Here is a 23,390-nt window from a genome sequence, read left to right as displayed (position 1 = left end):
AGAAAATTTCTTTTTAAGGATACTTGTATATGGCTTACACGGGAGATAGATAGATAGATAGATAGATAGATAGATAGATAGATAGATAGATAGATTAGATAGATAGATAGATAGATAGATAGATAGATAGATAGATAGATAGGGATAGAGATATAGATTTTTTATTTTTTGAGACAGGGTCTGACTCTGTCACCCAGGTTGGAGTGCAGTGGTGTGACCTCTGCTCACTGCAGCTTCCGCCTCCTGGGCTGAAGCAATCCTCCTGCCTCAGCCTCCCAAGTAGCTAGGACTACAGGCATAAGCCACCTTGCCCGGCTAACTTTTTTTTTTGTAGAACAGGGTTTCACCATGTTGGCCAGGCTGGTCTCAAACTCCTGAGCTCAAGTGATCCTCCCGCCTTGGTGTCCCAAAGTGCTGGGATTACAGGCATGAGCCACCACGCGGCCAGGAGACAGATCTTATAATAAAATATGCAGATGTTAAAAGACACACTTAGGTACAATAAAACTTTAATGAGTTTATTTGAGCATTCAGTGATTCGTAATTCAGTCAGCATGAGACAGGAAGCAGTTTGACATTTCACCTAGGGGGCGAGAGGGGAAACTTTTATGAGGTGTAGTGGAAAGTCCTAGTTAGAGGTTAGTTGGTGGATTTTCTGATTCATTAAGCTTAAGTTTCCTTTTAGTTTTACATTAAGTTTGGGCTAAGGTTTTCTTACGTAAGAACCTGAGGTACTGAGGCTATCTCAGACTAATGGCCTCCCAGTTAATTTATTTAACATGGGAAAGAGAGAGCAAGAAGGAAAGAATAGGAAGGAAGGAAAGAAGGAAGGAAGGAAGTGGGGAAGGAAAGAAAGAAGGAAGGGATGGAGAGAAAACCTTTGGGTAAAATAAAGCTCAAAGGTTTTTTTAGTCCGAAGATCCCACAAGCAAATTCTGACAAGGAAAAACATCAGAATTCATGGGCATGGGAGCGTTGCAGGAGGAATAAGGATGAGAAGCAGGGATGCTGGGTCATCCCCTCTCACATTTAGGGGTCTCTGAAAGAGAGGCAACTGCAGACCAGGCCAGCACTGAGCCAATAACCAACTCCCTGCTGTGAGCTTTGCCAATGTGTTGCCCCTGTGGCCGCCACTCCCCACCTCGCATACCCACACACTGGCAGTGGGTGCTTCCCAGCAAAAGCAGAGGGGGCCCAGAAGTCAGCCATGACAACATCGCCGTGTTCTAACTAGACTTGAGGGCTGAAGCCAGTGATGTTCAAGGGATGTGGGTTTTCTGAGGTCTGGCGAGGAACCCTGACAGTGTCTGTCTCTGTCACCGTGTTTGGAAGAAGGCTAATTGTTCATCCCAGGCCAGTGTCCAGCGAAGCTGGATCAGTTTCCTCTCCTTCCACTCCCATCTACATGCTAGGAGGGGCTGGGTGCATTGTGACCAGCCAGGGCACGGATTTGGCCCTCCCTGCAGAGCCTGCTTCTGTTCCTTCTCCATTTCCATCCCCCAGAGTTCTCACCTACCTCCCATCCACCTCCTTGAGATCTGGTTCTCTAATAAAGCTAGTCGGATGAATAAGCCAAGGCTCATGGAGGGCTATTTTGGCAAGCATACACCTATGCTTAGGAGGATCCCCCAACAAATCACTAAAATAGTCAGACCTCAACTGGGCTAGAATGCCAGGAGGGTCCAATCAGAACTCTTAGCTCTGCTACACATAAGAAGAGTTAGATGAGTTTTCTCCAATACTCAGATGCCTCATCTGTTAAACAGGCATAGCAATGCCTTCCTCCCAGGGTTTTATGAGAACCAGGCAAGATAGTGTCATCGTGCTTTAGTTCAGTGTGTGGCACAAAAGGAGGCACTTCAAAGCAGTAGTGGGGGCTGCGTGCGGTGACTCAAGCCTGTAATCCCAGCACTTTGGGAGGAAGAGGTGGTCGGATCACCTGAGGTCAGGAGTTCGAAACCAGACTGGCCAACATGGCAAAACCCCATCTCTACTAAAAATACAAAAATGTATCAAGTGTGGTGTCACGTGCCTGTAATCCCAGTTACTTGGGAGGCTGAGACAGGAGAATTGCTTGAACCAGGAGGCGGAGGTTGCAGTGAGCCAAGATCACACCACTGCACTCCAGCCTGGGCAACAGAGCAAGACCCCATCTCAAAAAAAAAGAGCAGTAGTGAGCCGAACAAAGACATACAAATGTGTAGTTTAAAACTATATTTATAATAATAGAATCAGCAACACCAATGAAGTATACAGCATTACTAATATTGTCCTCAAGTAGAAATTTTAGTCACTGAGGTAGAGGAAGTAGAAAACTTATTTTAGAGCCTGTGGCACTTGGTCCCCAGCTGTGAGTAAAACCTATCCTATTTCAAACTATCATATGTCTTTGGGTCTCTAAATAGTCCCCAAAGTGAAGAACATGCAGTGTAGTGTTTCCTAAAAGAAAGGTACTACATTGTCCATATCGTTTTTTTCAAAAATCAATTTGCCTAGGCCCTCGTTGACTTGTCAATTTGTTATTTTGCCAGCAGAATATATAATTTCTTTTTATAACCTGATCTTATTTTGCAGTACTGTCCTAAGGAAATGTGAAAATACTCATCGTACAAAAGAAAAATAGCCATCCAGGGCAAGATAAGAAAGAGCAGAAGGACTCAAGTCAGGGCAAAGCAATGAGACTGAAAGAGGAGGGAGGAGAGGGTAAGGAAATGAACAAGCAAATACTCTGGAAGCCAGCCAAGTCCCAGATGCGAACTCCTGGTGAGTCTGTCAATCCACAGATTGTGCCGTTTCATTTGCATTTCTATTTCTTCTTAAGGCAATGATGTATATTTCATTTCATCTTTTATTTTGTTTATGATTTAATTATGAGAAGATAAGGAATCTAGGCACGAAGGAAGTTATTCTTTCCCCTCAAGTGCTACATCTGTTAGAGGTTGGATATAAGTGAATTAATTGCCAAAAATATCTGAGGGGGAAGCCACGTTTGCTCTTCAGTTTCATTACCAGGGATTGCCAGAGCTTCATTCCAACATCCCATCCTTGTTATTGAAAAACAAGTACTTACCAGTTAAGGGTGCCAACACTTAAACAATGAAGAGATGGTTTAATCAGACAGGATTCTTCTTCTACTCCCAAATATCATTGCTTCCACAATGTAGGAGTCTACTTATGAGTGTTCAAGTCACGCACACACACACGCATGTGCACACATCCACAAATATACTGTACTGGCTCAGTAAACATTTACTCCACTGCTGTTGAATTATTAAATATTGAATAAATACACAGGTAATTTAGTACTTTTGATGAAAAGGCAATTTATCCAACAAATATATTTTGTTAAGCTCTCTCTGGTTTAACGTAATGGTGGAATTCCCTAGGAACATAGGAATTTTTCTTGCTTTCAAGAAAATTCCAGGGGCAGCTCATCAGAAACAACCACAATAAAAGTGTGACAGGTCAAAAAGTATTAGTATGTGCACTGGTACTAACTGGATTGTGTGCTGTCTTTGTTTCCCCTTTTACAGTCAAAGAGAATTTTCCAAGAACCAGCCCCACCACCTCCCTACCTACCTTTGCCACCTTTTTCCTTTCTCAGGAAAATTCCCTCTTCCCCGGTTACTTGAACTTTTGTAACACCAACTGAGGGAAAGGGTGAGGGGAGGAGAAAGACTGAAGAGGCAGGAGACCAAGGGGAGGACGTGGGCCTAGAGTCTGAGTGAATCACATCCCGAGGTGAGTGTAGGTTGTAGAGGAAGAGACGGGGAAAAAGAGGGGATTTTCCTCTGAGATGCCACATGATGTTCATTTCACCCTGTAGTCTCACCGTGCCCCTCCATAGAGTTAAAAGCCAACCTCATGCTAGGAATTCCTAGCATTTTTAACTCAGGCTTTGACTATACTCCAGAGCTCCAGATCCACTTGGACTTTGTTTAAGAAACATCTCAAATTTACCTTGTCCAAAACAAAGCATTTGTTTAGCACCCCTTAAAAACGTGTTTCTCGGCAGGGCGCAGTGGCTCACGCCTGTAATCCCAGCACCTTGGGAGGCCGAGGCGGGTGGATCACAAGGTCAGGAAATCGAGACCATCCTGACTAACACGGTGAAACCCCGTCTCTACTAAAACTACAAAAAAATAGCTAGGGGTGGAGGTGGGCGCCTGTAGTCCCAGCTACTCAGGAGGCTGAGGCAGGAGAATGGCGTGAACCCGGGAGGCGGAGCTTGTAGTGAGCCGAGATCAAGCCACTGCAGTCCAGTCTGGGCTACAGAGTGAGACTCTGTATCAAAAAAAAAACACAAAGACCTGAAGAGTCATCCTTGATTTTTCTCTCTACACTTGTAATAACTCCTTCAGTGAGTGCTGTCAGTGTACCTCCAAATACAGTCGAAATGACCCCGGGGAGGGGGGGTGGGAATTCTATATCAGGAGTATCAAAGTGTGGAACTTAGTAAAGTCCAAATCTGGTAGGCCTCACTCTAGTCTTTCTTCTTAATTTTTTTTAAATCAATACATTCTAACTGTACATAGTTATGGGATACAACTTGATATTTCCATACATCTATGTTGTATAATGATCAAATTGGCATTTAGCATATCCATTACCTTGTGAATTTATCCTTTCTTAGTGGTAAGGACATCCAAAAGTGTCTCTTCTAGCTATTCTGTAATATACAATAATTTACTCTTAACCATAGTCATCTGAATGTGCACCAGAACTTATCCCTCCTCTCTAATTGTAACTTTGTGCGAGTTAACCAACTTCTTCCTATCCTCCCTGCTCCAGTCTTTCTCACCACCCTGGTGGCACTGCTGCAGGGCCAAGGTCATTGCCTGTCTGGACCCCATGTCTAGCAGTCTTCTGAATTAAATGCCTATCCTCCCTTGCCCTTGGTCCACAACTTTATCTTCACAAATATACTATTGAGCAAAAGAGTCCAGACACAAAAGAGGACATATTATATGACTCTATTCATGTAAATTTCAAAAACAGGCAAAGCTACTACCATTGTCGGGTGGTGATGGTGATAATGGGGGGTGGGGAGCAATTGAAAGGAGTTTCAAGGAGTTCCAGTGGCTGGTCATGTTCTGTTTCTTGATCAGACAGTGAAACACAAATGTGTTCACTTCATGAAAATTCACAAGCTATACATTTATGAGTTGTGCTCATTTCTGATTGCATGTCATACTTCAATAAAAAATTTACTTAAAATTTGAAAAAAATTAAGCAATTATTTCAGGCTGAAAATGTTTGTAAACCATTAAGAACGTCAAAGTGTCTGCATTTTGAAAATATGTGATTTTATTCTTGGTGCCCATGGAGATTCAAAATGTACCTCTTTTAACAACAAATGAATTTTTCTCCTATAGTACAAAATCACTTTTTTTTTTTTTTTTAAAGAAGTCTTGCTCTTGTCTCCCAGGCTGGAGTGCAATGATGCCATCTCAGCTCACTGCAACCTCTGCCTCCTGGGTTCAAGCAATTCTCCTGCCTCAGCCTCTTGATTAGCTGGGATTGCAGCTGCCTGCCACCATGCCTGGCTAATTGTTTTTTTAGTAGAGATGGGGTTTCACCACGTTGGCCAGGCTGGTCTCAAACTCCTGACCTCAGATGATTCACCTGCCTCGGCCTCCCAAAGTGCTGGGATTACAGGCATGAGCCACTGCTCCCAGCCCAATGACTCGTTTTTAATTCAACTAAAATAAAACTAGGAATCAATCACTGTTGAGTAATGGGGATTTGTAAAAACATCTGAAATATGAAAAATGTTACCAAAACTTGGGTAGAGACTGGGGTAGCTGTCAGGACACTTGTGACAGAAGCCAGCACTTGGCCTAGCCTTTCAGAATTACTGTGGGACTTTCACTGAATCAGACTTCCCTTCTTTCTTAAAAGACCCATATGGGGCAACTGTATCTCACCATACATCTTCTTCTCTCTTTTTTTTTTCTAGCTAAAATGGAAAGGATGGAACCCGAGATATCTTTGTCTTTGTCTTCCTTGTTGACATTCTTTGTCTTCCTTGTTGACAGCTCCTGCAGGCATCCCCAAACTGATTTGCTGAAGGTGAGAATCTGCCCCCTGAATCACAAAGGGTGGCTGTGCTGCTCACTTAGTCTGTTTTGTGTTGCTGTAACAGGATATCTGAGACCCAGTAATTTATAAAGAAAAGGGGTTCATTTAGCTCATGGTTCTGCAGGCTGGGAAGTACAAGAAGCATAGCATTAGCATCTGCTCTGGTGAGAGCCACATGGTAGGTCCAAACATGGTAGAGAAGGTCAAAGGGGAATTATGAAAAGTCAGAGCCCAATGGCATCTTGGCTTTACCACAACCTATTCTCAAGGGAAGAAATCCATTCTCAGCAATGAACCTAGTCTGGCCAGACAAAGAATTTACTAACTAACAAAAGGGTACCAAGCCATGCATGAGGGCTCTGCCTCCATGACCAAGTACTTCCCACAGGCTTACTTCCCAACCCCACAAGACAAGGACCAAATTTCAACATGAGTTTTGCTGGGAACAAACAAATCCTACCCAAACCATAGCAGCTGCCAATGACAAAATGAAACCAAGTTTCATAGGGCCCTCTCTGCTCCACATGTAGGCAACTCTGCAGGCATTTGGAGCACCTGTTAGCATGGACTAGAAGTCTAATTGGCCCTTCCTTCCCGTGCAGAGATCCTGGTGCAGGTGGCTCTCCCTGCTGCACCCCTAGGCATATCTTCAGGCATTTGGAGCACCTGCTCTCTTGGTTCAGCAGCCTGAGCCACCCCCACCCTTCCTGTGCATAGATTGTGGTACAGTAGGGCCCTCTCCACTGCAAGCAGATCTCCAGACATTCAAAGCACCTTCTTGCTTGGTTCAGCAGCTGAAGTCACCCCACCCCTCCTGTACAGAGATCTTGGTGCAGGGGACTTTTTCTCTGCTTCATGGCCAGGGAGATCTTCAGGACCCTGGAGCACCACTCTCCTGGATTAGGAGTTTAGGCTGACACCCATCCCCATCCAGAGAACTTGGGGCTGAGGAGGTTTCCTAGCTCCATGCCTAGGCACACCTCTAGAAACTTGGTGGCAGCCCACTGGATTCTCCTTTGGCACTGGTGCTTATGCTTGCCATCAGGGGACGTGTAATTGGGCCTTCCAAGTCCGGCCCCACCCATCTTGCCCCACCCCTCCATTCCCTGGAGCTGAGAAGAGAGCTCAGACCACTGTGCATTCCATAAATAAGCCCATTGCCTGAGGCAACAAAGAGCTCCTCTCAGTAAACAAGGATCGGGTATATACCCAGCCATGTTGGCCACAACCAGCTCTTACACATAAGTGACATTTACTGGCTTGTCTGTTTAACTGCACAGCCCAGTGTAATATCTAGAGAGTGTAGGAAGAGGGGAAGGGAAAGAAAAAGAAGAAAAGGCAATAATATTATAGGGAAAGAAATAAAAACAAAAATCCTACCCACACAAAAATAATTACAAAAATCAGAAGTGCCAGCACTTCCAGATGAGAAGGAATCAGAGCAAGAATTCTGGAACCATGAGAAATCTGAATGTGACAACATCAAAAGATCACAGTAGCTCTCCAGCAATGGTCCCTAACCCAGATGGAAACCCAGAAATTACAGATAAAGAATTCAAAGCATGAATTGCAAGGAAGCTCAATAAGATCCAAGACAAGGTTGAAAATCAACACAGGCCAGGTGCAGTGGCTCATGCCTGTAATCCCAAGACTTTGAGAGGCCAAGGCAGCAGGATCACTTGAGGTCAGGAGTTCAAGACCAGTCTGGCCAACATGGTGAAACCCTGTTTCTACTAAAAATACAAAAAATTAGCTGGGTGTGGTGGCGCACGTGTGTAGTCCCAGCTACTTGGGAGGCTGAGGCAGGAGAATCACTTGAGCTGGGAAGCGGAGGTACCAGTGAGCCAAGATCACACCACTGTACTCCAGCCTGGGTGACAAAGAAAGACTCCATCTAAAAAAAAAAAAAAAATCAGCACAAGGAAACTTCTAAAGCAATCTGGGAAATGAAAGAAGAGATAAAACATCCTAAAAATAAATCAGTCAGAGCTTCTGGAATTGAAAAACTCACTTAGGGAATTTCAAAATACAACTGAAAGTTTTATCAATAGACTGAACCAAGCAGAAGAAAGAATTTCAGAGTTTGAAGACTGGTCTTTTGAACTAACCCACTTACACAAAAATTTTATTAAAAAGAATTTTTTTAAAGATAGTCTTTGAGAAATATAGAATTATGTCAAGTGACCAAACCTATGCATTGTTGGCATTCCTGAGAGACAAGAGAAAAAGTAAACAACCTGGAAAACATATTTGAGGAAATAATTCAAGAAAATTTTTCTAATCTTGCTAGAGAGGTAGACATCTGGATATAAGAAGTCCAGAGAACAACTGTGACAAACTATTCAAAATGAACATAACAAAGAAATTAAGTCACTACACTGTCCAAGGTCAATATTAAAGAAAAAAAAATGTTAAAGGCAGCTAAAGACAGAGATCAGATCACATACAAAGGGAACCCTATCATGCTAACAGCAGACTTCTCAGTATAAACCTTACCAACCAAGATAGGCTGGTGGCCTATTTTCAGCATTCTAAAAGACAAGAAATTGTATTTCGCAGAGAAATACAAAAGACTCTCAGAGACTATTATGAACACCTCTGTGCACACAAACTAGAAAATTTAGAGGAAATGGATTAATTTCTGGAAACACACAAGGCCCCAAGATTGAATCAGGAAGAAATTGAAACACTGGACAGATCAATGTGAAGTTCCAAAATTGAATCAGTCACAAAAAAAGCCCCAGACCAGATGGATTCACAGTTGGGTGAATTCTGCCAGATGTACAAAGAAGAGGTAGTACCAATTCTACTGAAACTATTCCAAGAAAACAAGGAGGAGGATGCCTCCCTAACTCATTCTGTGAAGCCGTCATCACCCTGATACCAAAACCTGGCAAAGACACAATGAAAAAAAGAAAACTACAGGCCAATGTCCCTGATGAACATAGACAAAAATAACTTTAACCAAATCCAACAAAACCAAATCTAACAGCACATCAAAAAACTAATTCACAATGATCAAGTAGGCTTCATTCGTGGGATGCAAGGTTGGTTCAGCTGTGCAAATCAATAAATGTGATTCACCATATAAACAGAATTAAAAACAAAAGCCGTATGATCATCTCAACAGACATGGAGAAAGCTTTTGATAAAAGCTAACATCCTTTAATCGTAAAAGCCCTTAACAAACTAGGCATTGAAGGAACATGCCTCAAAATAATAAGAGCCATCTATCACAAACCCACAGTCAATATCATACTGAATGGGAAAAAACTGGAAGCATTTCCCTTGAGAAAAAGAACATGACAAAGATGCCCACTCTCCTCACTGCTATTCAAAATAGCACCAGAAGTGCTAGCCAGAACAATCAGGTAAGATAAAAAAATAAAAGACATCCAAATAGTAAAAGAAGAAGTCAAGCTATCTCTCTTTGCTGATGATATGATTCTACACCTAGAAAACCCTAAAGATTCTGCCAAAAGGGCTCTGGAACTTATAAACAACTTCAGTAAAGTTTCAGGATACAAAATCAATGTACAAAATTGGTAGCATTTCTATACACCAATAATATTCAAACTGAGAGACAAATTGAGAATGTAATTTCATTTACAGTAGCCAAAAAAAAAAAAAACCTAAAATACCTAGGAATACATCTAACCAAAGAAGTGAAAGAGCTCTACAAGGAGAAGTACAAAATGCTACTAAAATAAATCATAGTTGACACAACATTTCTTACTCATTCCTTGCTCGTGGCCATTAAAGTAGCCACACTGCCCAAAGCAATCTACAGATTCAATGCTATTTCTATCAAACTACCAAGGTCATTACTCACAGAAGTAGAAAAAAGCTGTTCTAAAATTCATATGGAATCCCCAAAAAGCCTGACTGGCCAAAGCAAAGCAAAACTAATAAAGCCAGAGATATCATATTACCTGATTTCAAACTACTACAAGGTTAGGCAACAGTAACTAAAACAGCATGGTATTGGTACAAAAACAGATGCATAAATCAATGAAAAAGAATAGGGAACTCAGAAATAAAGCCACCATCTACAGCCATCTGTTCTTTGACAAAGCTGACAAAAATAAGCAACGGGTAAAAGACTTCCTATTCAGTAAATGGTGCTTGGATAGCTGGCTAGCCATATGCAGAAGAATGAAACTGGACTCCTACCTCTCACCATATACAAAAATTAACTCAAGATTGATTAAAGATTTAAATATAAGACTTCAAACTATAAGGATTCTAGAAAAAGACCTAGGAAATATCATTCTGAACACTGGCCTTGGAAAGAATTTATGACTATGTCCTCAAAACCAATTGCAACAAAAACAAAAATTGACAAGTGGAACCCAATTAAACTAAAGACCTTCTGCAGAGCAAAAGAAACTATCAACAGAGTAAACAGACAACCTACAGGATGGGAGAAAATATTTGCAAACTATGCATTTGACAAAGGTCTAATATCCAGAATCTATAAGGAACTTAAACAATTGAACAAACAAAAACCAAATAACCCCATTCAGAAAGACATGAACAGACACTTCTCAAAGGAAGACATACAAGTGGCCAACAAGCATGAAAAAATGGTCCACATCTGATATGGTTGGGCTTTGTGTCCCTACCCAAATCTCATCTTGAATTGTAATCCCTATAATCCCCACACGTCAAGGGAGAGACCACGTGGAGATAATTGAATCATGGGGGTGGTTTCCCCCATGCTGTTCTCGTGACAGTGAGTTCTCATGAAATCTGATGGCTTTATAAAGGGCTCTTCCCCCTTCACTCAGCACTTCTCCTTTCTACTGCCTTTTGAAGAAGATGCCTTGCTTCCCCTTTGCCTTCCATCATGATTGTAAGTTTCCTGGGGCATCCCCAGCCATGCTGAACTGTGAGTCAATTAAACCTCTTTCCTTTATAAATTACCCAGTCTTAGGCAGTTGTTTATAGCACTATGAAAATGGACTGATACAACATCACTAATCATTAGATAAATGCGAATTAAAGCCATAATACGATACCATCTCACACCAGTCAGAGTGGCTGTTAGTAAAAAGTCAAAAACAACAAATGTCAGCGAGGCTGAGAAAATAAGGGAATGCTCACACTCTGTTGGTAGGAATGTAAATTAATTCAGCCACGGTGGAAAGCAGTTTGGTGGTCTCTCAAAGAACTTAAAAGAGAATTACCATTTGACCTAGCAATCCCATTATTGGGTATATCCCCAAAGAAAAATAAATCATTCTACCAAAAAGACACATGCATTCATATGTTCATCACAGCATTATTCACAATAGTAAAGACATGGAATCAACCTAGGTGCCCAGCAATGGTGTACTGGATAATAAAAATGTGGTACACATACACCATGGTATACTATACAGCCATAAAAAGACTGAATGTCCTTTGCAGCAACATAGACATAGCTGGAGGCCATTATCCTAAGCAATTTAACACAGGAATAAAACAAATATCACAAGTTCTCACAAGTGTGAGCTAAATAAGCATTGGGTACTCAGGGACGTAAATATGACAGCAATAGACACTGGGGACTACTAGAGTGAGGAGGAAGGGAGTGGGGCAAGGATTCAATAACTATTGGTACTATGCTCAGTACCTGTGTGACAGGATCAATCATACCCCAAACCTTAGCATTGTGCAATATACCCATGTAACAAATCTGCACGTGTCCCCCTTGGATCTAAAATAAAAGTTGAAATTAATAAAAAAAAATGAAACCAGGTTTGCTGGCCCTGATGCTAGCAGGCACACTAAGCAGTTGACTTCAGGGTACAACTTGAAAAGGACAGAAGCAGTTGACTTCAGGGTACAACTAGAAAAGTCCCAATTTAAAGTGTCCACTACCATCCTGTCTCAGATATGGAAATCCCACCATGAGTTTTGTCAGACTCAGTCTTGGTCCTTGCCCACACAGCATCCCTCAAATCCCCAATCAGTACCCATCAGATCTCCATTCCTGGCAAATGTAGGACCTACCACCTGTCCCTGGAACCCACTGAGACCTGAGGCTGAGGCTGTGCTAGATCACCCAACCAGCAGCCTAGTGACACTTAGAACATCTACAGAGCAGAGAAATAAAGGAGGGAAAGAATTTATGCTTGATTCATTTGGAGCATTACTGTCAGGCATGGTTCTAGTTGCTAGAGACACAGCAGAGAATTTATACCCTTAGATTTTAATAAGGGAAGACAGACAATAAACAAAATTTAAAACACCTTATATGGTATGTAAGAAGGTGATAACACATAACAGGGAAGGAGATAAAGAACGTGGGTTAAGGGGAAGTTAGAACTTTCCTGATATATATTTTTTAAAGCTCTGATGAGGTCATCATGAGAACAAATAAGATTTTTGTTGGTCTTTCATACAGTTATTATAGAGCTTCGTGTTGTTTATATTTTGAATTACACATGGCAGGTGTGGGAGAAATGTGGGCATTTAGAACTCCTAATTTTGTCCAGAACCCAGGCAGAGCATGAAGTGCACCAGCCTCAGTCTGGGGCCAGTGTGATTACTAATATAAGACTCAACCTTTGCATCCTGATTCTAATCATTGCTACCTGCCATCTCCATGCCCAGACACACCCCTCTACCTAGGCCCAGGGCTGATGAGGATTCATGGATTCCCTGATTCTAGAAGCCTGTTCTGATGACCTCTCTGAGTTCAGTGCTCCCTGAGGTTCCAATTCTTATAGCTGGGTTTCTGTCTTGGTAACTCTTCTTCAGCTCAGAGTCTGGTCTTCTCTTTAAAGGAAACCTGAGGCCAGAGCTGTGCCTTGTTTTTGACAGTATCCATCCCTGAGGACTAGACAATCCTCCTGAGTCCAGTCCAGAGTGGGGCACCTTGTGATACACAGTTGGACCCCTAGCCTGCCTGCCTGCTATTTCAGAGACATCCACTGACCACAGTCGATAGGACAAGCCATCTATCCCATGGCCCTCCAACTTCAAGTCTGGCTCAGAACTTGACATACCCTGAGAAACTGACTTTGTTCCTCAAAGTGCTTTGAAGCTAGCCTAGACCCCTGGCTTCTTCATGCCTATGAGAAAGTGATATTGTAGGCTCCAGCCCCTCCTCTCTGACACTGCCCAGCAATAACTGGCCCTTTCAAATGCACGTCTATACTATCATCCTTTCCTTCAGAATTCTTCTCTCTCTCTCTTTTCTTTTCTCTCCCCTTCCTTCCTTCCTTTCTCTTTCTTTCTCTCTTTCTTTCTTTCTTTTTCTTTCCTTTCTTTTCTTTCTTTCCTTCTTTCACAGCTTTATTAATTTCCATTCCATGACTTTATTTTTAGTAAATTTAGAGCTATGCATATATCACCACATGCCAGTGTTCAAACAATTTCATCACCCCAATACACCCCTGATGTCCATTTGTAGTCTAGTGCCATTCTCACCTCCAACCCCAGGCAACCACTGACTTACTTTCTGTCTTTATAGACTTCGCTTTTCTGGACATTTCATGTACATAGAATCATGCAATGTGTGGTATTTTGCATCTGATGTCTTTCACTTAACATACTGTTTTGAAGATGTGTCTATGTCATAGCATGTATTGGGAGTTTTTCCTTTTTATTGAATGAACATACCATATTTTATTTATCCATTCACCTGTCGATGGACATTTGGGTAGATTCTAGTTCTGAATAATACTGCTCCATGAACATTCATGGACAAGTCTTTGCATGGACATGTGTTTTCATTCCTTTTCAGTTTTTTTTTTTTAGCACAAATCATATTTAAAGTGGGAACATAATTAATCAATAATGCTTTGACTTAAGTTACTACAGCTTAAGAACTGGAGGACTGTAAGAGAGGAGAAATACAGTGGCCGAAAGGTGGAAAAAGGAACATAGGAGTAAATTCATCTCCTCAAGGGGCAAAGAGAGGAAACAAAGGCAGTCACAGCCCCATCCATGTGTCTCTGCTCCCTGGTTTAGATGGGAGAAAAATAAAGCAGCCTCCAGGGAAATGTAGCTTCATGTAATTATCATGTTTGATGAAAAAAGTCAATCAATTGTTGAGGTGTTTTCAAATATGCAACTGTTCCACATGCATGGATGGAAGGTCCTTGTGCCATTCTTTGCTTCTCACTCTCCTTCACCTCCCCATCCCACTGCCATCACCCAAGTCCAGACCTATCATTCTTTTTTGCATGGACCACTGGCCTCCTTATCTGCTAACTGAATTTCTTCTCTTCTTTCTCCATGCACTTCCAGAGTACTCCTTCTTTAGGATAAATCTGACCATGCCACTCTTCTGATAAAACTGATCGAGGTTCCCCAAGACCCCAGCTTGTGTCATTGGTCTCATTTCTCACCAGCGGCTACTCTGCTCCTATTACCCGCTCCTTCATAGATTACCTTTATTGAGGTAATTCACATTCTATGATTTTTTTTTTTTTTTAGACGGAGTCTCGCCCTGTCGCCCAGGCTGGAGTGCAGTGGCGCCATCTCGGCTCACTGCAAGCTCCGCCACCCAGGTTCATGCCGTTCTCCTGCCTCAGCCTCCCGAGTAGCTGGGACTACAGGTGCCCACCACCACGCCCGGCCAATTATATATATATATTATTATTATTATTATTATTTGGATTTTTAGTAGAGACTGGGTTTCAGCGTGTTAGCCAGGATGGTCTCGATTTCCTGACCTTGTGATCCGCACGCCTCGGCCTCCCAAAGTGCTGGGATTACAGGCTTGAGCCACCACACCCGGCCACATTCTATGATTTTTTTAGGTAAATGTAGAGTTGTGCTGTTTTTAAGTACATGTAGAGTTGTGCCCATATCACCACACGCCAGTGCGAGAACATTTTCATCACCCCATTTTCTTTCTTTCTTTTTTTTTTTTTTTGAGGCGGAGTCTCTCTCTGTCCCCCAGGCTGGAGTGCAGCGGCGCGATCTCAGCTCAGCTCCGCATCCCGGGTTCACGCCATTCTCCTGCCTCAGCCTCCTGAGTAGCTGGGACTACAGGCGCCCGCCACCATGCCCGGCTAATTTTTTTTTTGGTATTTTTAGTAGAGACGGGGATTCCCCGTGTTAGCCAGGATGGTCTCGATCTCCTGACCTCGTGATCCGCCCTTCTCGGCCTCCCAAAGTGCTGAGATTACAGGCGTGAGCCACCGCGCCCGGCCCATCACCCCAACATTTCCATCACAGTATGTAGACACTCTGTGCCTCAGCCTTTTGGAAACACTTTGTCTCCCAAATATCCTGCTTTTTTCCCTTCCAGGCTTTCGAAACTGCCACTGCCTCTGCCTGATACATTTTCCTCCTTGACCCTCTTAACTCCTGCTCATCCTCATGTCTCACCTTAGACACCTCTTCTTTCTGGAGGCCTCCTGGAGCCCACAAAGAGTAGTAGCAGGGCCTCTCTTGGATGCCTCACGGAGTCATCTCACCTCAGGCATAATATTCCTCACACGATGCCCTTCCCTGTTTACATGTCTGCCTTATCCTGTAGACCAGAAGTTTTCCAAAGACCAAATCAATGCCCTCTTCACCAGTGTCTCTGTAGCAGCCAGCACCGGGATCTGTACAGCACATATTTATTAACAACTGCCTCCAAGGCTCAAACCAAATGGCATATTATGTCCATAAGAGCAAGATTTGGAGAGGAAAGCTTGAGACAAAGACTTCAATTTTTTGTGTGTTCTTATTAATCAGAAGATGTTATTTACACACACACACACATACACACACCTGTGAAGAATGCAGGCAACTCCAGCATGGTGACTTTTTGGGCCACTGTGGATTGTGTGGGTTCTAGTGCTGGCTCCTCCATGCAAGAGCTGGGACACCCTGTGCAATTCCTTCCGTCTTTCTCCATCTGCCCAAAGGGCTGCCTATCTTGCAGGATTATTGGACAAATCTGGTAGTGAATATAGACTGTGGATCTTAAAAATGATGAACAACTATATAAACATAAGGAATTATCATATACTGCTTCTCCTGTGCTTTTCAAAGAAATCCCCTCGCAATCTTAGAGTTACACAACAATAACCTCATTGCTTAGAAAAAAAATTATAACAATAATTCATTGCATTAGGATCATAGCAAATGTCTTCAAAGTACTTTCAGGTCCATTATCAAATTAGATCCTCATTAATGGGTAGGAAAAGTAGAAATTATGATCTCTACTTTATAAATAGTGAAACTGAGACCCAGAGAAAATGTGATTTACCCAGGGTCATGTAACTGTGACACAAAGCTTCAGGGAAGAGTCTTCAGGGCTTCAGTTTTCTAGTTGGGCTCTGCTTTTGCCATATTGGACTTCTCCTAAGGATTTCAACTCTGGAATGTTTCATCTTGCATGCCCTCAAATACCCACCCCCCAACACACACACACAGAGGGAGAGGGAGAGAGAGAGAGAGAGAGAGAGAGAGAGAGACAGACAGACAGACATGCCCCAATCTCTAGGCAATCTCACAATCTCAAGTTCACAGAAAATTCCATCCAAGAAAATACTTGCATCCAGAGAGAAACACAATACAGACTCCTCCGTGTGCACCCAAGCAGTTGGGCAAAGCATAACACTTAGTTCTATATAAAACTAAACCTCTCATTTCAGGAAGTAATGGGAAAAAAAATCAACCAAAATTTCTGCATTGAGATAATAAAAATATCTTTTGTTATTCCTTAAAGGCAGATTGTAGATGTACTACATGTTAATTTGCTGTCAATTTATTCATTTTTTTAAATATAATATCCTCCAGTCAAGGTGGATTTAATTCCATTTTCATCTTGTGTACTTCCTTTCAAGGCTTGGTAATTTCTTTTCTATTTTTATCCATTCCACTTTTGCTTCCTGTCAATTTTTATATCAAAATCTGCTTCAGTTCCATTTGGCAAGGTGCAGTAACAAAAATACTTCTCATGCTTTAATGTTTAAATTTGCCATTGCACTTTAAAATGGTTCTCTGTTTGTGCCAATGGCGTAACGTCAGCTCTTTCACTTGGCACAGATCCTGGACTTGCAGAAGGCAGGAGTTCGATTTCTATAATGGTTCTTCATCACTATCTGAAATTATCCTTTTTCCTATTCATTTAGTGTGCATTGCACACCCACTATATGCTAGACACTGTGTGTGTGCAGCAGGAATGCAGCTTACATAGGAGATAAAATAAGACAGCAACTGAAAAAATGCTGGTATATGATGGCAGCACAGGTGCTCTGAGGAAGACCATGCCCCTGCCATTATGCAGAGGAGGAGGGAAAAGAACTGGGACACATACCAGTCACTAGAGGTCATGAGATTTTTCTCTTATCTAAAAGAAGAATATAAACTCAATGTGTCACAGACTGAGGCCATTCTGCAGCCACTAGGCCATGCGACATTAAGCCATAGGACACAGGTATGATTGACTAGAAGCCTGGTCCAAGAAAGGGCCCTGTGGGAGTGCAAGGGACACTACTTCACCACTGAGACCACGGCCATGGATACAGACTCATTTTACCAGCATTTTGAACCACCTGTCATGCCACAGGGAGTGTCAAGAGCTCAGGCTCTGGAATGAAACTACTTAGGTTCGACTCCTGGCACTGCCACTCATTACCGATGTGCCCTGTATGTAACTAGTTTCCTCACCTGTAAAGTAGGTCCTTAGGATAAATAATTGAGTTGGTCAATATGAGTAATGGTTAGAACAATCCCTGGCACATAGTGAGCACTCAAGGTATTTGTTATAGTTTCCTGGTTTTGTTTTTTCAGGAAGTGAAACCCACAGGTTCTGTGGCTCTGCGGTGCCCTCTCTAGGATGCTTTTGTGGATGTGCAGTGGCTCAAGGTGCAGCAGGTAGGACAGAGCTGGGCAATTTAGCTGGTGCCAAACACAAGTGCACCATCTTACAGCTGCCCCCCATCCCTATAATTGCCATATCACCCTTCCCAGTCACCAGGGCAGGCCATTTTCTTCTCACATTGGGAAGAGAAGCACAGAGCAGAGTAACTGCCTCATAGAAAACACACATGAGAGAGTCATGCTGTCAGGGTTGAGGTTTTAAAATAACTTGCTCAAAATCATATGTCAGGCAAAAGCCAGAAGAGGAATTTGGACCCAGATCTGTCCAGCCTCAAATGTCTTCCCTCCCCACATTTCATCACAGTTTGAGGTGATATATAGTGTATACATATACACATATATCCTCACACCCCAGGGTGGACTTCAAGTTCACTGTAATCACATTGCACCTGTATGTAATATGGGGGTGGGTGAGGAGTGTGCAGAAAATCATACAGTCTCTTTGAAAGCCCCAGGTACAACTAGAAAAATATTAGCAAATATTTTATTAGTTTCTACTTCGTCACCCTCTCATATACCACACCTGCCTCTCTCAGGCTTATCTGTCTAAATGAACAAGTACATTCATTCATTCCTTCTCTAAATGGTTTTTTAGTACCTACAATGTTTTAGACACTTCGGTGTATAGGATAGGCAAAACTGTCACGTTAGGAATTTACATTCTGTTGGTGTCAGGGTGGAAGGGAAAGGCAATAAACAGGTAAACACATTAACAGGTAAGTTAATTCCAGATTATGATGGGTGCTATTAAGAAGATAAAATAGGGCAATGGCATAGAGTCATTCTTCACTCAGCAACCAACGAGCCTCTAAATAGCACTGTACTTGCAACAAGATCCAAACTCCTTTCTGTGTCCTTCCAGGCCCTCCATGATCTGACCTCCCTCCAACTTCATGTCCTGCCATTTTATTTTCCTCCTTCAGTAATGCCCAGTCATCCCACCTTTCTTTTTGTTCCTCAAAATATAAAGTTCTGTTTCATCTCCAGGCTTCACACCTGTTGCTCTCCTTTTCTAGAACATTCCCCGCCCCCACACTCTTCCATGCCCCAGCTTTTTGAATGATTGATACATTCTAATTTTTTTCTGCCAAAATACCACCTCTTCAGAGAGTCTACAACCATACCATTCATTCTCTTTCCTTTATTTTGCTGTTCATCTTCTTTATAGCACTTACCATTACCTGGAAGTGTCTGATTTATTTACTTTTTTCTTTGTCTTCCTCTCCTGCTCATGCTTGCAGACTGTAAATCCACGAGCGCAGGAGGTCTGTTCCATTCACAGCTGTTTCCCCAGTGCCTAGAACAATGCCTGGCACATAGCAGGAGTTTGCTCATGAATGAATGAAAGCATATTCATGCACCACAGCCAAGAGACAATTCGGACAATCAGCAAATGGGACAGAGCTTCAAAAGACTGCCCTGCTAACACCAAAAATCTTCTACTTAATAAGCCCAGGAAGCAAAGACTGTGTGAGAATACAAAACACAAATAGCATACTTAGTCTTCAGACTCCAAGGGTTCCAAAATCGGTAATAATTTGGAAAGCAGCTATCATAGGGCTTAGAAAGGGATGTTCGTAAACTGCCCTTCCATCCTTGAGACCATCAAAAGAAATGGCATTCTGGACACCCACCTAACCATTGTTATGGATGTCAAAATTAACACAAAACAAAATATAAAGCCAGGGATTGCTTTTCTAACACAACTTATTTAGCTATTTTTTTCTCTTCCCAGAAGAAAGATAAAATGAAACTATATAATTGAACATTCAAGGGAGTCTGTGGATTTTAGAAAAGCCATAGAATTCTAGAGATGAAAGAATTTTTTTAAAATAATATGTGTTTTAGGACCAGAACTCTTTGTTCAAACAAGGTCTTAGGCAGAACATAGGAGAAAACAAAGGTAAAAAAAAGATGAAAGCAGAGGTGATCTGGTTAAAGTCAGGGAGCCCCCTCACCCTACCCAGACATTTCCCTGGGTTGCAGGCATAAGGAGCACAGAGTGAGACCTGCAGATGTGGCCTAACCCTGTTATTTCACAGCCCATGAGAAGGAAAATGCCAGCCCACATCACAAGAGCAAATAATGAAATTTTAAAGCTAACACTCAGAGCTGAGCCTGCACATCTTTTCAACTAAATCATAGCAACCTTTCAAAAGAACAGAATAATATACTTAAAGAGAGTTTGCTTGTCTGGGCTCACCAGGCTTCTTCTGAGTACAACTGCATCTTGTAAGAAATGTTTTATCTTCTGTTAGTGATGGCACTGTATTCTTTGTATTCTTTCCAGCATGGCTGGTCCTCTCAGCCAGGCTCATCCTGGACCATACACCCTCTCTGTGCTTTTCTTCTCTAACTACTCACATTTTTCCATGAAGTCTGGGGTTAATGTTAGGCTTCTTTTCTAAATCCACCTTACTTAAAAAATTGCTATACAAAACCACTCCACGCCAAGTATCTTGCAGGATTCAAATGTTCCCTAAAAGCAGTGAAGAGAGACATGACCCAGAGACTTGTAAAGCTGTGACAAAAGCAGGCAGAGCTCAGCTGAATGCATTTCTTTCTGTATGTTTTGACACCTCACACCTGGCACAGGAGGGAGGCAGTGCAGGAATTAGGGAAAACAAGGTAAGAATTGATGTCACAAGCTCTACCAGCAATTATTGAAGTAGGTTACTCAACATGTTTACTCCTTCATTCATTCATTCAATGCATATTTCCGTGCTGACCAGGTACCACGCTAGGCTCTGAGGATACTAAAATAAGATTGTAACTCACAGCACTTACAGTCTGATAATAAACTAGCAATTACAGAATACAGTGATGCCACTGAAGGATGAGCAGAGAGGGCCATTGTGGTGGACTTTTACCTTGGTGATCCTCAAAACATCTTGCCTTCTATATTCACACTCTTGTATAGGCCCTGCCCACACTGACTTTGGCTAATGAGATAGTAGCAAGCATGATGCATGCAGAGGATTGAAAAGTGCTCACACATGAAGGCTTTCCCATTATGCAAAGTCCAAGTTAGTTGTACTGAGAAAGTGACATGGAGACAAAGAAAGCAAAGCTGGCAGGGGAGGATGGGGGAGGTGTTCTAGCCTTCCAGCTGTCCTTGCCAAGGTTCCAGACGCATGAATGTAGCCATCTTGAATGCTGTGGCCCCATCCACCACCTGAGTGCAACAGCATGAGCAACCTCCAGCAGGAGAATCACCCAGCTGAGTCCCAACCAACCCAAGACTCAGGAACAAATAAAATAGTGGTTGTTTTAAGCTGCTAAGTTTTGGGGTGGGTTGTCACATAGCAATAAAAACACAGCCATATACATTTTTTAAAAAGACCTTTTATTGAAATTCATGCCAGGTGGGGGTTTTAGATTTTGATGGATTCATTTTTACAATGTGATCTCTTTTTAAAATTATTTTCCAAATGATTATTGATATAGCATAATCTTTAGTTTGTCATATGCATGCATATTTACTCATACAAGGAAGAAAAAATCAGTAGACTGTGGTCAAGAAAAGAAGGCAAAAACCAGAATTTGTAGGAGAAAGAAGACAGAAAAACTGAAAGTGGTCAGGGAGAATGAATTTTGTTTGCACATTTTCTGGGTAAACTTATTGGTTCATGTCCAGCAAAGAAGTCAGTCTAGACAGTCTGCTGCTAGGAAGGCTAATGAGGGGTTATCAAAGGACAGAATTTAACTGCTTATGGATTCTCCTCAAAACCTTGAGAGCTTCTCAGGGGGCTTACATGCCAGGCTGTCTCTGGGCATTGGCTGACAGTGTCCTGTCATTAAGATCTTATCACGGCCAAGCTGGGATGCACCATTTTCCTTATCACAGTTTTACATGCTGATTTTAATGTATGTAGCCACTTTATTCTGACCTTTTAATTAATGTTTTAGGTTTTCTCATTGTAAAATAAGATAATCTGTAAACAATAATTTAGTCTTTTCCCTTTTGTTAATATTAATATGTAAACTGCTGACAAACCACAACTCATGTAAGATTAGAAACACAAACTAACAAGCACTCAGAGCACACATCCAGTTGGTGTGGCTGACCAAGGATCCTTTCTACTCAGAGGTATTTGATCAGTGTGGCTGAGGCAGCTCTAGTTTGGACCAGATGGCTCATTTAGAGTTAATTCTCATTATAAAAATTTTTCTGAAATCATCTGAATCCATGGAAAGATCTATCTTCAAATCTAGACAGTAACAACTCTTGCCTACATATTCAGCAGATGGTTAATTCTTATGACAGTAGCACTCCACAATCACTAAGCTCTATGGGATGCTAAGTTTATTTCCTGTAAAATCAAAGTGAAACAAGCTCTATTTGGCTGAAAATGGTTGTAATAAGATCCAACAAAATAAGGTTGCTTTTTGTTTCTTCTGGGGTTTCTTTTTAGAGCTAAATTGGAGAGCTCCATAAACTTTAAGATGCAATGAACTGACTCATTTATTTCACTCTGCTTTCCATCTCTGACAGGTGCATACACACACACGCACACATACACACTCCACCACCACCACCACCACTATTGCCATCCCACTGCCACACCAGCTTCCCTACACTATAGACCACACGGTCCTTGTATGGGAATTAGGTTTACACTATGTAAATGTTCCCAAGGATCTACTATGAAGCTCTGGCAATGCTCTATTTAGCCTAGGAAATTTGCTGTGATGCCAGACTAAGAGATGGAGTTTTCTGTGGAAGATAAAAGCTGCTTCCTTTATTTGAAGAAAATTAAAGTTTATTCCACAGATCAGTGGTTAACTCTCCAGGGCAAGCCCTTTTCTTCCTCCAAACTTCAACACATATTTCTACAAGTCAGGGAAATATGAATCTTCTTCCTTGGGCCAGCTAAATGGATATCCTGTGGCAAGTTATTTGGAAACAATAAAACAGGCAACCACCTGCTTAAGTGGTACAATCAGAAAGGCCAAGAGAGACTTCCAACTTTTCCCGAACACCTTAATAATTGAAACTTACATTGATACCATTCTGTTTGCAAAAAGACAGAAATTCCCTATTTTCAAGGTTCTTATGTGGTTCTGAACCATTCCTTTGAGGAACTGGTGTCAACTACTGTCACATTATATTAAAGACCTGACAAAAAAGAGACATGGGATTGATGTTTTTAACCGAGCAGAAGTTGAAAGCTACTGGGGCAGTACCTAGGGGACTTTAGGCACTGAGGGGCTAAAAATTAGATATACTGTGGTGCAGAGAGATGAAGGAAGGAAGGGAATCAAAGAAAGAAGAAGCAATGACAACCAAAGGCAAATTTTGCCTTTTTCTAGCTCCTAATCTTTATTGTAGCAGTTATCTCTTATTAAGCACTATGTACCAGGTGTGCAAAGATCTTTGCATGTGTTTGCTCATTACACCTTTACATTTCTGTTTACAAGGAGCAGAGGGGTTTAGGGCCCTGGCTCCAGAGGTTTCTCCCTAGTAGGGGATGAGATCATCCCATGCC

The sequence above is a fragment of the Pan paniscus genome, chromosome 10 (genome assembly GCF_029289425.2).
Source record: "Pan paniscus chromosome 10, NHGRI_mPanPan1-v2.0_pri, whole genome shotgun sequence".
Taxonomy (NCBI): domain Eukaryota; kingdom Metazoa; phylum Chordata; class Mammalia; order Primates; family Hominidae; genus Pan; species Pan paniscus.
The sequence above is the reverse complement of the archived record's forward strand: the minus strand, read 5'-3'. Positions refer to the sequence as shown.